The sequence below is a fragment of the Ascaphus truei genome, chromosome 6 (genome assembly GCF_040206685.1).
Source record: "Ascaphus truei isolate aAscTru1 chromosome 6, aAscTru1.hap1, whole genome shotgun sequence".
NCBI classification, from domain to species: domain Eukaryota; kingdom Metazoa; phylum Chordata; class Amphibia; order Anura; family Ascaphidae; genus Ascaphus; species Ascaphus truei.
This window is the reverse complement of record NC_134488.1, coordinates 31383596-31397242: the sequence shown is the minus strand read 5'-3', so window position 1 is coordinate 31397242 and position 13647 is coordinate 31383596.

The following is a 13647-nucleotide window of genomic DNA, read 5'->3' as shown; positions in this document are numbered from 1 at the left end:
GGGGAGAAGTGCTTCAGACATAAAAGTAACATTAGGAAAAGGAGTCCCTGCTCTGAAGAGCTTACAATCTAATGTGTTGGTAGGAAGAACGTACAGAGACAGTAGGAGGGCGTTCTGGTAAGTGCGTCCGCAGGGGGCCAAGGTTTATGTATGAGCTGTTAATTACTGTGTCTGCCACTGTTCCGCAAGTTCTTCAACAGGCAGAGTTCCCACTATCTTTATTGAGTCTGAGGACAAGGTGGTGTAAAGGTAAAGAGAGCAAATAAACACCCCCTCGCCCCCATGTTTAAAGGCCCATAAGCCATTCAGCTGGCTGTGGACCTGCACCTTTTAGTGTAAGGCCTACAACTGCTCCTTGCCTAGGTAGCCCAAGGTTAAATGTTGATGATTAACACCCTTCTGTATGTAAATATACTTTATTTTTTTTAAATCTATATAACCTTTGTCTTATCACAAGATTAGGTCGTTTGAAGCATTATTGGTTTACAATCATCCACCAAAGATAAGGGGAAGTAGAATGAGTGCCAATCTATAGCTGTAGAACTAACTATATAGTTTTACACACGGTGGATGTTTTACTTTAGGGTGTAATTAAATCTTTCTGAAGAAGCCGATTGCATTAAGTCAGGGGGTGCTGAGCTCCAGTCCTCAAGACCCCTCAACAGTTCCGGTTTTAAGAATATCCCTGCTTCAGCGCAGGTGGCTCAATCGAAGACTGCGCCACTGATTGAGCCACCTGTGCTGAAGCAGGGATATCCTGACAGCTTGACGTGTTAAGGTCTTGAGGAATGGAGTTAGGAACTCCTGACTTAAGTTGTATACAATCGCAGACTACCTGCTGGTTTGTACTTTCTTTTTCCTGATCTGGAGATATCCTGGTTGCGTGTGTGGGCCAAACAACATGGTGGGTGATGGCCAATAAACCCAGGCCTATTGGGAGGTGACATTCGCTTGGCTTTCCCACTGTTGGGGTGATCTTGCAAAACAAAGTTTAGGTTATGGGCAAGAAGCAGGAATTCTATGAGAAGTATGTTGAGGATAAGCCAATGTTTTGTTTTTTAAACCACACCCGTGAAGTGTGAAATTCTCAAGCTTTCTAACCATTTCTGAGAATGCTGGGGTTCAACATCCATCCAAAGGATTAAGAGGTGAAATGGGGTGCGTCTGCAAATTAGATTGTCCTCTTTAGCATGTAAGAAAACTCACAAATCTGTACCTCCATCCTAACTGGTGTTACTCCAGTCCTTAGGGCAAGTCACTATCTCCCTGTGCCTCAGATGCCAAAAACAATACAGCGTAAGCTCATCAGGGCCGGGACTGTCTGTAAAAATTCCTGTGTGCTGCGTACCGCACACTATACTTGTGTATATAGGGTGGCCAGGTGGCTGCTCCAAAAATACTGGACACAATGGTGAAAGGTGCGACTTGCTTGACACACCCCTTCCTCTCTCCGCTCCAAGTGGTTTCCTCCTCTCCTTGGCCCCACCCTCAGACGCCTGACACCTCCTCCTGATTGGCTGCATTACCCAGCAGCAACCAATCAGGATAGATGAAGCTGCCCCGCCCCCCTACAACAGCCCTGCTCAGGGAAATCCCGCGGCCCACCAAGCCAATCAGGTCACTATGTCCAGAGAGGTAATTCCGGTATACACGTACACGCCCAGAGAGATAATACCGGTATACACATACACGCCCAGACAGGTAATACCGGTATACACGTACACGCCCAGAGAGGTAACACCGGTATACACGTACACGCCCAGAGAGGTAATACCGGTATACACGTACACGCCCAGAGAGGTAATACCGGTATACACGTACACGCCCAGAGAGGTAATACCGGTATACACGTACACGCCCAGAGAGGTAATACCGGGCGCACGCATGTCCAGTATTACCTCTCATTTTTTATTGGACAGTGTGTCAAAATACAGGACAGTCCGGTTCAATACTGGACACCTGGCAACTCTAATTGTGAAGCACTTTGAGTCCCATTTGGAGAAAAACGCTATATGAAATAAAGTTTATTAGTGCCACACCAGAAGTGAAGTGTTAATATGGTCCTAGAAATGACAATGAACCGTGTCAGAACTTGTACTGATAGGGTTGAAAAGTGTCAGAAAAAAAATTAAGAGCTAATACTGGACATGTATGTGTCTGGTATCACCTCTCTGGACATAGTGACCTGACCGGCTTTGAGGGCTGCAGGATTTCCAAGAGCAGGGAGAGGGCAGGGCTGTTGCTATGGAGCTGGGCAGCTTCCTCCATCCTGATTGGTGGCTGCTTGTCATGGAACAAGAATCACATTCCTGCCCGACCCCCCTTCTGCTTGTCAGCTCCTTAAGTTCAGCTGCAGGCATTGGCTCCACATACACACACAGTGCCTGTGTAACATGCAACAACGTTGCATTTTTTGCCTCTGAGCACATAATCAGTGAACTGCTACTGCAGCTTCTCCAGTCCTCCCAGTTAATGGACTTTCCCATGTTCTCCCCTGTCTTTTGCTGACAGTTAGTGCAGTCCCACTCAACCTTTAGTGTGACCCCTGCCCCTCACTTCCTTTCCACCCTAGATTACAGTGAGTACAGACCTGTCTGCATCCACCCCTGGTAAGGCCTTTCTCTCTTACCATAGTCCAACCTCATAGAAGCATCCCACATAGAGAAGCACTCTCTGCCTACACTACACCCACAAGTTCCTGTGTTTTCTAATCCAGCAATAAAATTAAGAAAGACATTAAGGACTTGTCATGCTTTGGAAGAGGGAGGACATGAGTTGAGCTTACTGGAACTAATCATACATCATTCGTGACCCTGGTTCCAGGAAAGTAAGAGAGAGACCGTGTATTAGAGGTCTACGCAGAAGCTATCACTCACAGCCTTCATGCTACAAAAGTGCAGCTCTACACAGCTATACAGCAAACTGCTACAGCTTTCTGCAAAAACAAGCAGCAGTTTAAACAGAACAGTAAAAAGAGGACCGTGTGCCTTGGGAAATACACACAGAGGAGCTGCTACCCACAGCCTTTATGCTAAAGATACAAGCGAGCAGCTTACGTAGCAAATAAATAAACAGCAGTCTCTCACCACATTGTACAAGCACGTTGCTACACAGAGCCACAAGCCTCTACACAGCAAACTACCACAGCTTTATGCAAAGACAGTGAGCAGCCTTACTTTGCTAATACTACACAAAGGAATCACACAGCAGCTACTACTCAAAGACTTATAGACGGATAGCTTCAGAGGATCCAGTCCAACGCACTGAAGACTACGTCAGGAGCCTCTTCAGTGTAAACACCAGCGCACCATCTCAACACGGATGGAGCGACTCCACAGATACCGAAGACTCGCTAGGACCACGAGGAGGAGACGCTGCTCCATCAATGGCACATGCTGCCTGGGATAGCCACAGCCACAAGAGTGATCCACACGCCAGCGCGCACACGGATGCACCACCACAGGCTCGCAATCCAGGTACACCCACGCGGGAGAAAACAGCCCCTCACACTAGCCAGCAGCCATCACGCGTCCGCGCCAAGGAAGAGGCGACCGCACAGACCGTCCCAGCAACTACCTCAGAACGGGGCAAACGCGCCGATGTCTCAGGTCTGACAGACATAGCCAAGTACATGATCCGGCGCGACTTGGTGCACGCAGGACTCATCAGCTTCGACGACCGCCCTGAGAACTACCGGACGTGGAAGTTCACGTTCAAAGACGCAATCGACAGCTTGGACTTCTCAGCAAGGGAAGAGCTCAACCTGTTAGTCAAGTTCCTGGGGAACGTATCCAGGGAGCAAGCGCAGAGACTTCGGACGGCAAACGCACATCAACCCCAAGTAGGTCTGGACCTAGTGTGGGAAAGGCTAGAAGAGACCTATGGCAGCCCTGAAGCAGTCGAGGATTCACTCTTCAAAAGAATCGAGAGCTTCCCCAAGATCACGAGTAAAGACTACTCGAAGTTACGAGATCTTGGAGACCTGCTGCAAGAACTGGAGTTCGCAAGGAAAGACCATTCCTTAATAGGTCTCAACGCCCTAGATTCAGCTCGTGGAGTGAGACCCATCCTGGAGAAGCTACCTTTCAACCTCCAAGAAAGGTGGCTTTCACAAGGTTCCAAATACAAAAGGGAGAAGCAGGTTGTCTTCCCCCCATTCTCATTCTTCGTGAGCTTCATCTGCGAAGCGGCAAAGACAAGAAACGATCCCAGTTTCATCTTAGGTGCGCAAACCACATACAGTGCAAGCAGCCCGAAGAACGAGAGACCAGCGACGAGATATGGTAACCCCCAAACACCCATCTCGGCCCGCAGGACGGACGTGCCTCCCACGGCCCAAACTACTCCCGATCAGTCGGTCGCCGGAGACAAGGAACCAAGGGACCCAAACAGGGAATGTCCCATACACAAGAAGCCACACCCACTCAACAAGTGCTTTGGGTTCAGGATGAAGTCCCTAGAGGAACGCAAGAGGTTACTTGGAGAATTCGGAGTTTGCTTCAAGTGCTGCGGTTCCACGACCCATCTAGCCAGGGACTGTAAGGAAGAGATCAAATGCACAGTGTGCGAGAGTGACAAGCACGTGACAGCGTTACACCCAGAGGCGATGACACTCCACCAACTCAAGAACCCATCCTCCATAGCGGAGCATGGCGGGGAGAAAGAAGAAGGAGAGTCAACATCCGTCACATCTCAGCGCACTGAGGTTTGCGGAAAAGAAGGTGACAAAATGTCCTGCTCCAAAATATGCCTTGTCGCAGTGCACCCCCAGGGACAACCTGAGAAGGCTATTCGGATGTACGCAATCCTCGACGACCAGAGCAACCGATCACTGGTCAGGTCAGAGTTCTTCGACATGTTTAACATACAAGATGGTGCCTTTCCTTACACTTTCAGAACGTGCGCAGGGCAAATGGAGACCACAGGGAGAAGAGTGAACGGCTACACCATATGCTCAATAGACGGCAAAGTGAACATGCCCCTTCCCACACTCATCGAGTGCAACCACATGACCACAAACAGGGACGAGATACCCACACCAGACGTGGCACTCCATTACCCCCACCTCAAAGGAATAGCCAACCACATCCGGCCGGTGGAACAAGACGCCAAGATCCTGCTGCTGCTCGGTAGGGACATCATGAGGGTACATAAAGTCCGTAAACAGCACAACGGACCCCACAACGCGCCCTACGCCCAAAGACTCGACCTAGGATGGGTGATAGTGGGCAACTCGTGCACTAACAGAGAGCACGGGCAAGACTACGTTGATGCCCGCAGAACGGAGGTGACAGAATGTGGACACACATCTCTCTCTGAACCATGTCTTGGCCATCTCCAATTGACCGAAGGGCCAAGTGAAGAGGAAAGACAAGGTCATACCCCTGAGACCAACAAAGACATCCTCACGCCGATGGGATGCGACAATGGCTTAGGATGCTCAGCAGTCCAGACAGCCAAGGATGATGAGTCGACTCCACCGAAGGAAGAGAGTAACCTCCCAAAGGTGACCGATAAAGGGATCGTCCTAAAAACAACAAACAATCAGACAATACTCCCGCGAGCAAGGGCACAATTAAGACGTACAGTTGTTCCTCTCCACAGAGTATCAAGCAACAGAGCAACCAATTGCCACGGCTGGCATAGCCGCAAAAGATTGCGCCCCACAGGCGAAGCCACAGTGTCAAAAGGACTGTTCGTTCAAACACGTAAAAGGGGACAGTTGCAGAGACATTTCCCAAAAGGATTTACAAGGACAAAAGAGACTGTTCTTCGTCATGTCCAGGGAGAAAACAACCTCCCGATGGCAGTCAACAAAGAAACACAAAAGCGTTTCAACAAACTACGCGGAGATGTTCTCGTGCAAGAGAAATGTACCGATGAACTACGGTGCACAGCGTTCCAGACAACAAGGAACGATGACAAACAAACACCCTCGAGGGAAGATAGAGGATTCCCGAGGTTAACTGTCAAGGAGCTCTCTAAAGACGGACTAAGCAGTCGGGTGACTCCGCTACCATTCCGTTCACCAAGGAGGCGCTTCCCAAACAATGGAGAACATGCCATCTCTAGGTTCACCTCGCACCTCTGCGGCCCACAAAGGGAACCAGAGACCAAAAACAACTTTGTGGTCTTCATCCAGAAGATATTCTTTACCGGCCACGCAAAGCCAGCACCTCTAATGGAGGAAGGCAAAGAATGTCGGTACCTCCAATCACCTGGGGCCTACCACCCTCAGGAACCCGATCAAATCCGGGTAATGTTCAACCCCAGCGCTCAGCTTCAGGGAGTCTCCCTGAACGACGCCCCCTTTATTGGATTACATTCGACAACCAGTTTTCCAGGGACAGTAATCCGCTCCCACAAGGAGCCAAAAGCCCTCTCCTTCTGCCAAACGCCAGGTGATAGAGCAACAGGCTGCCACGGCTGGTATACCTACAAGGGGATACACTCTGTGGGTGAAACTACAGAGACAAAAGGACTGTTCTCTCACAAGACTAAAAGGAAACAGTGCCAGAGACTTTTATACAAAGACATTGTGGTGCAACCAGCAAACCTGGAGCTGTGCATCCACCCTGCATCCTTTGCCAAAGAACCTTGGCCAAGGGACCTTGATACCAGTGATACCGGCCGGTGTCACATCGCTATGTGGACATGGACTCTTGCATTGTTTGAGAATGTGATGTTATCTTTGTTATGCATTGCACATATGTTCCACATATTCCAGTTATATAGTGGTATCTCCAGATACCAGACGGGGAGTGTCATGGAACAAGAATCACATTCCTGCCCGACCCCCCTTCTGCTTGTCAGCTCCTTAAGTTCAGCTGCAGGCATTGGCTCCACATACACACACAGTGCCTGTGTAACATGCAACAATGTTGCATTTTTTGCCTCTGAGCACATAATCAGTGAACTGCTACTGCAGCTTCTCCAGTCCTCCCAGTTAATGGACTTTCCCATGTTCTCCCCTGTCTTTTGCTGACAGTTAGTGCAGTCCCACTCAACCTTTAGTGTGACCCCTGCCCCTCACTTCCTTTCCACCCTAGATTACAGTGAGTACAGACCTGTCTGCATCCACCCCTGGTAAGGCCTTTCTCTCTTACCATAGTCCAACCTCATAGAAGCATCCCACATAGAGAAGCACTCTCTGCCTACACTACACCCACAAGTTCCTGTGTTTTCTAATCCAGCAATAAAATTAAGAAAGACATTAAGGACTTGTCATGCTTTGGAAGAGGGAGGACATGAGTTGAGCTTACTGGAACTAATCATACATCATTCGTGACCCTGGTTCCAGGAAACTGCTGGTTAATGCAGCCAATCAGGAAGTGTCAGGAGCTGGGGGTGGGGCCAAGGAGAGGAGGAAACAGCATGGAGTGGAGAAGGGTATGCGTGTGTGTCTCAAGTGCGTTGCACCTTTCACCATTGTGTCCAGTATTTTTGGAGAAGCCATCTGGCAACCCAATGTGCCGTTAAAAACTGCAGCAAGCAAAGACGTTGTGAAACTCCTATGTAAGAAGTCTGTTACACTCAGAGTTGCCACCGTCTGCTGAAGGCTAACCAGGAGATAAATGTAAAAAATGTTATCTCTTACCGGCAGCGGTGTCTCTGGCATCCTCCAGACATTCTCCTGCAGCTCCTGTCACAAGCGACCCAGATCCTGTACTTGTCTGGACTGGACCATGTTGTCATCAGAGGATTCAGATGAAGATCAGTGCAGGATGCTTGAGAAGGAACCCGAGCCACCTGAAGAGGATGACGGAGCGGATGAGTCATCTTTTGACCTCGATCTGGTTGAGCCACTAAAAAAAGGCAGTTAAAAAATATTTGACTAATTAACGATAAAGATCAGTCTTCCGACATCAAAGATCGTATGTGTGGAGGACGTCAAAGAAAGTCAAGGACGTTTCCCGTCCACGAGGTGATCAAGGGGATCATAAGAAAAGTGGGACCTGCCTCATTGAGGTATCAATCAATAGAAAATGTACACGGATGTATCCTTTTGAAGCAAAGGAGACAGAAGGATGGGATAACCACCCAAAGGAGACAGAAGGATGGGATAACCACCCAAAGGAGACAGAAGGATGGGATAACCATCCAAAGGAGACAGAAGGATGGGATAACCATCCAAAGGAGACAGAAGGATGGGATAACCATCCAAAGGAGACAGAAGGATGGGATAACCATCCAAAGGAGACAGAAGGATGGGATAACCACAGAAGGATGGGATAACCACCCAAAGGAGACAGAAGAATGGGATAACCACCCAAAGGAGACAGAAGGATGGGATAACCACCCAAAGGAGACAGAAGAATGGGATAACCACCCAAAGGAGACAGAAGGATGGGATAACCACCCAAAGGAGACAGAAGGATGGGATAACCACCCAAAGGAGACAGAAGGATGGGATAACCACCCAAAGGAGACAGAAGGATGGGATAACCACCCAAAGGAGACAGAAGGATGGGATAACCACCCAAAGGAGACAGAAGGATGGGATAACCATCCAAAGGAGACAGAAGGATGGGATAACCATCCAAAGGAGACAGAAGGATGGGATAACCATCCAAAGGAGACAGAAGGATGGGATAACCATCCAAAGGAGACAGAAGGATGGGATAACCACAGAAGGATGGGATAACCACCCAAAGGAGACAGAAGAATGGGATAACCACCCAAAGGAGACAGAAGGATGGGATAACCACCCAAAGGAGACAGAAGAATGGGATAACCACCCAAAGGAGACAGAAGGATGGGATAACCACCCAAAGGAGACAGAAGGATGGGATAACCACCCAAAGGAGACAGAAGGATGGGATAACCACCCAAAGGAGACAGAAGGATGGGATAACCACCCAAAGGAGACAGAAGGATGGGATAACCACCCAAAGGAGACAGAAGGATGGGATAACCACCCAAAGGAGACAGAAGGATGGGATAACCACCCAAAGGAGACAGAAGGATGGGATAACCACCCAAAGGAGACAGAAGGATGGGATAACCACCCAAAGGAGACGGAAGGATGGGATAACCACCCAAAGGAGACGGAAGGATGGGATAACCACCCAAAGGAGACGGAAGGATGGGATAACCACCCAAAGGAGACGGAAGGATGGGATAACCACCCAAAGGAGACGGAAGGATGGGATAACCACCCAAAGGAGACGGAATGATGGGATAACCACCCAAAGGAGACGGAAGGATGGGATAACCACCCAAAGGAGACGGAAGGATGGGATAACCACCCAAAGGAGACCGAAGGATGGGATTACCACCCAAAGGAGACCGAAGGATGGGATAACCACCCAAAGGAGACAGAAGGATGGGATAACCACCCAAAGGAGACAGAAGGATGGGATAACCATCCAAAGGAGACAGAAGGATGGGATAACCACCCAAAGGAGACAGAAGGATGGGATAACCACCCAAAGGAGACAGAAGAATGGGATAACCACCCAAAGGAGACAGAAGGATGGGATAACCATCCAAAGGAGACAGGAGAATGGGATAACCATCCAAAGGTGGACGCAGCTGGTAGCAGAGTCGCAAGGAAAATGACATTGCTGGTATAATACCAAATTGCTCCTATTATTCCCATTTTGGCTGATGTTTCCTCTCTCAAATCGTTTCACAATATTTTGTTGCCAGTGAACTCTGACCACGCCCGCCAGAGAAGCTCACATTTTAACCTTGTATCAGTGGTTACATATGAGAGTTGTTCCTTCCTCATAACCTCCCATATTCTCGACTCCCATTGTCCTATAATGGGTGCATCCAGCTTCTCCCAGTTGGCAGCGATAGTACATCTTGCTGCATTCAGCATACAGTTGTGTGAAAAAGAAAGTACACCCTCTCTGAATTCCATGGTTTTACATATCAGGACATAATAACAATCATCTGTTCCTTAGCAGGTCTAAAAATTAGGTAAATACAACCTCAGATGAACAATAACACATGACATATTACACCGTGTCATGATTTATTTAACACAAATAACGCCAAAATGGAGAAACTATGTGTGAAAAACTAAGTACACCCTTACTGCTTCCATATGAATTAAGATGCCAAGTAGCAGGTAGGTGCTGCTAATCAAATGCCTTTGATTAATTGATCATCAGCAAGTGTGACCACCTCTATAAAAGCCAAAGTTTTAGCAGTTTGCTGGTCTGGAGCATTCAGGTGTGTGTTAACACAATGCCAAGGAAGAAAGACATCAGCAATGATCTTAGAGAAGCAATTATTGCGGCCCATCAATCTGGAAAGGGTTATAAGGCCATTTCCAAACAATTTAAAGTCCATCTACAGTGAGAACAAGTATGGTTTGTTTGGAAGGGTTGCCAGGAGAAAGCCTCTTCTCTCTAAAAAGGACATGGCAGCACGGCTTAGGTTTGCAAAGTTGCATCTGAACAAACCACAAGACTTCTGGAACATTGTCCTTTGGACAGACGAGACCAAAGTTGAGATGTTTGGCCATAATGCACAACGCCACAGCGAAAACCAAACACAGCATATCAGCACAAACACCTCATACCAACTGTCAAGCACGGTGGTGGAGGGGTGATGATTTGGGCTTGTTTTGCAGCCACAGGACCTGGGAACCTTGCAGTCATTGAGTCAACCATGAACTCCTCTGTATACCAAAGTATTCTAGAGTCAAATGTGAGGCAATCTGTCCGACAGCTAAAGCTTGGCCAAAATTGGGTCATGCAACAGGACAATGATCCCAAGCACACCAGCAAATCTACAACAGAATGGTTGAAAAAAGAAAAGAATCAAGGTGTTACAATGGCCCAGGCAAAGTCCAGACCTCAACCCGATTGAAATGCTGTGGCTGGACCTTAAGAGAGCTGTGCATAAACAAATGCCACAAACCTCAATGAATTGAAGCAACGTTGTTAAGAAGAGTGGGCCAAAATTCCTCCACAACGATGTGAGAGGCTGATAAAGTCATACAGAAAACGATTACTTCAAGTTATTGCTGCTAAAGGTGGTTCTACAAGCTATTGAATCATAAGGTATACTTAGTTTTTCACACATGGCTTCTCCATTTTGACTTTATTTTTGTTAAATCATGACACGGTGTCGTGTTGTTGTTCATCTGAGGTTGTATTTACCTCATTTTAAGACCTGCCAAGGAACTTGTTTTTAAGACCTGCTAAGGATTGTTATTATGTCCTGATATGTAAAACCAAAGAATTCAAAGAGGGTGTACTTTCTTTTTCACACAACTGCATGTATTAAGAGATTTCCTAATTCTGTGCCCCTTGACCACTTCCCTGTTCAGCAATAAAATACTGGAGTCTTTTGGGATTCTAATCTTGGTAATGTTGAACATCTGCTCCACTATCACATCCCAAAAACGCTTTATTTTCTTACACTCCCACCACATATGGAACACAGAATTAGTGTTTTATGTAGCAAAACAGAACAATGGAGAGTTAAAAAGTTTTTTGTAAAATAAACAAATAAAATTTTTTAAGCAATAAATAAAATTGTGTGGTTATTGAGCTATTTGTGTGCGGGTCGAAAATGTCAATGTCAATTGAGTAAATACAAGATTGGAACCATACAACGTGTAATTCGACTTGGGGGTAAGTGAAATAAAAAGAAAAATATGTGGTATATATGGGTGACTAGCGGGCTTCTATGTGTTTGGATAGCCTGCTGTTGGTCGTACTAGACTTTGCAAACCAGCCTTACTACCCCTTTAACCCCTGACCAACAGCAGGCTATCCAAACACATAGAAGCCCGCTAGTCACCCATATATACCACATATTTTTCTTTTTATTTCACTTACCCCCAAGTCGAATTACACGTTGTATGGTTCCAATCTTGTATTTACTCAATTGACATTGACATTTTCGACCCGCACACAAATAGCTCAATAACCACACAATTTTATTTATTGCTTAAAATTTTTATTTGTTTATTTTACAAAAAACTTTTTAACTCTCCATTGTTCTGTTTTGCTACATAAAACACTAATTCCGTGTTCCATATTATTTTATCTCAATTTCTGAGCAAAATCCCGTGCGCTGACCAACCCTCCACCTCCACTGCAACTACAAGAAGATTCCGGGCTTTATCTTCTCTACTGGTCCAGCTGCAGAAAACAACAAGGGCAAGTATACACTACCCTTTCTTTGGTTACACATTACCACACAGGCAGTATCACAAGCCTTAATAAATAGGGAGCGCCCCAGCCTTTTCTATTTTTGTCACATTACTCCCACCACATATGAAGCATTGTTTCCACCTCCCCACATCTTCTCCAGCACGTATTAGACGTTCCTGGGTAGCATTCGCTTAGTTTTTGTGGTGTATAATACCCCCTGTACATTATCTTATACGCGTTTTCTAAGATATTCGTTGACATCGAGGAAGACCTGGCATTACTCCACATCTGTGTCCATTCCAGCGCAGAATATTCCCTACCCAGCTCCTTTTCCCAAGCTAATACAAATCCTGGCTTAGGTTCAGCTTTGATTTCCAATGTTCTGTAGATATACTATATATCGTGCCCACCTGCACCCAACGATACCAACACCGTTTCAAAACAATTCAACATCCACAACGTGTTTTTTTTTAAATTGGTGTTTATATAGTGAAAAATTTGCATATATTAACATCTCTCACCTTCATTAAAATCAAACCGGTCCTGGAAATCTTTAAAACATTTAATTTCTCCCATTTCCATCAGATCTCCTAGTCTAACTAGACCCACACGGCTCCACTTATTAAATATTCTGGAGTCCAGCCATGGGGGAAAGTCGGGGTTCCCACATGTTGGAGTGAGATGGGATAGGAACGTAAAAAAACTCTCTCATCCTTGGATATTTCATCCCATGCGCATAGAGCTGCACCGATAGTAGGTTGTTCATAAAGATCTTTAGGATCTGTCCTCCTGAGCCATGGAGCTTTATTTGTGTCTATATTTTTGCAGTAATTGTTTTCAATTTCCACCCAGAGTTTATTTTTAGTACAGTGAAACCATTCAAAAAGAGCATTCACTTGTGTAGCAAGACAATACTTGTTGATATTAGGCAGACCAAGTCCACCTTGTGATTTATGCCTCTGCAGTGTTTTAGTATTGGTCCTTGGTTTTTTAAATTCCCAAATAAATGTATTAATTTTACTTTGGAGCGTGGCAATATGCTGCTTGGAGACTTTCACAGGGATAGTCTGGAACAGATACATAAGGCTTTGGTCCCGCTGCGTCCGGCGGCGCTTGCGGTCGCGTGCGCGTTCCTCACGAGCAGGGGTATCCTTTCCTAGCCGGTCCCAGTCCCCCCTCGCTGCACGGCTCACTACGCGCTATGACGTGTCAGCCGCCAGGGGATGCAAGAAAATTGTGATCCCGAGTGGTGACGCGTCACGTGGTGCGCTGATGAGCCTATCAGCGGCGGGGGCAGGAGCTGTCAGACAGCTTCCTACACAAGGTAGGGGGTGGTGTGTGTGTGTGTGTGTGTGTGTCAGCGTGTGTGAGGAGGGCATTTGTGGGGGAAGGGGGAGGGAGCGGGAGCTGCTTACCTTCCAGCAGCCCGCAGCAGCTCCCTCCTGCAGCCCGGGAGACCGAGCCCGTGGAGGGAGGGGGGGGAGGGAGTAGCGGGTCCCTCAGCTCAAACCGCGCCTCCCCCTCCCAC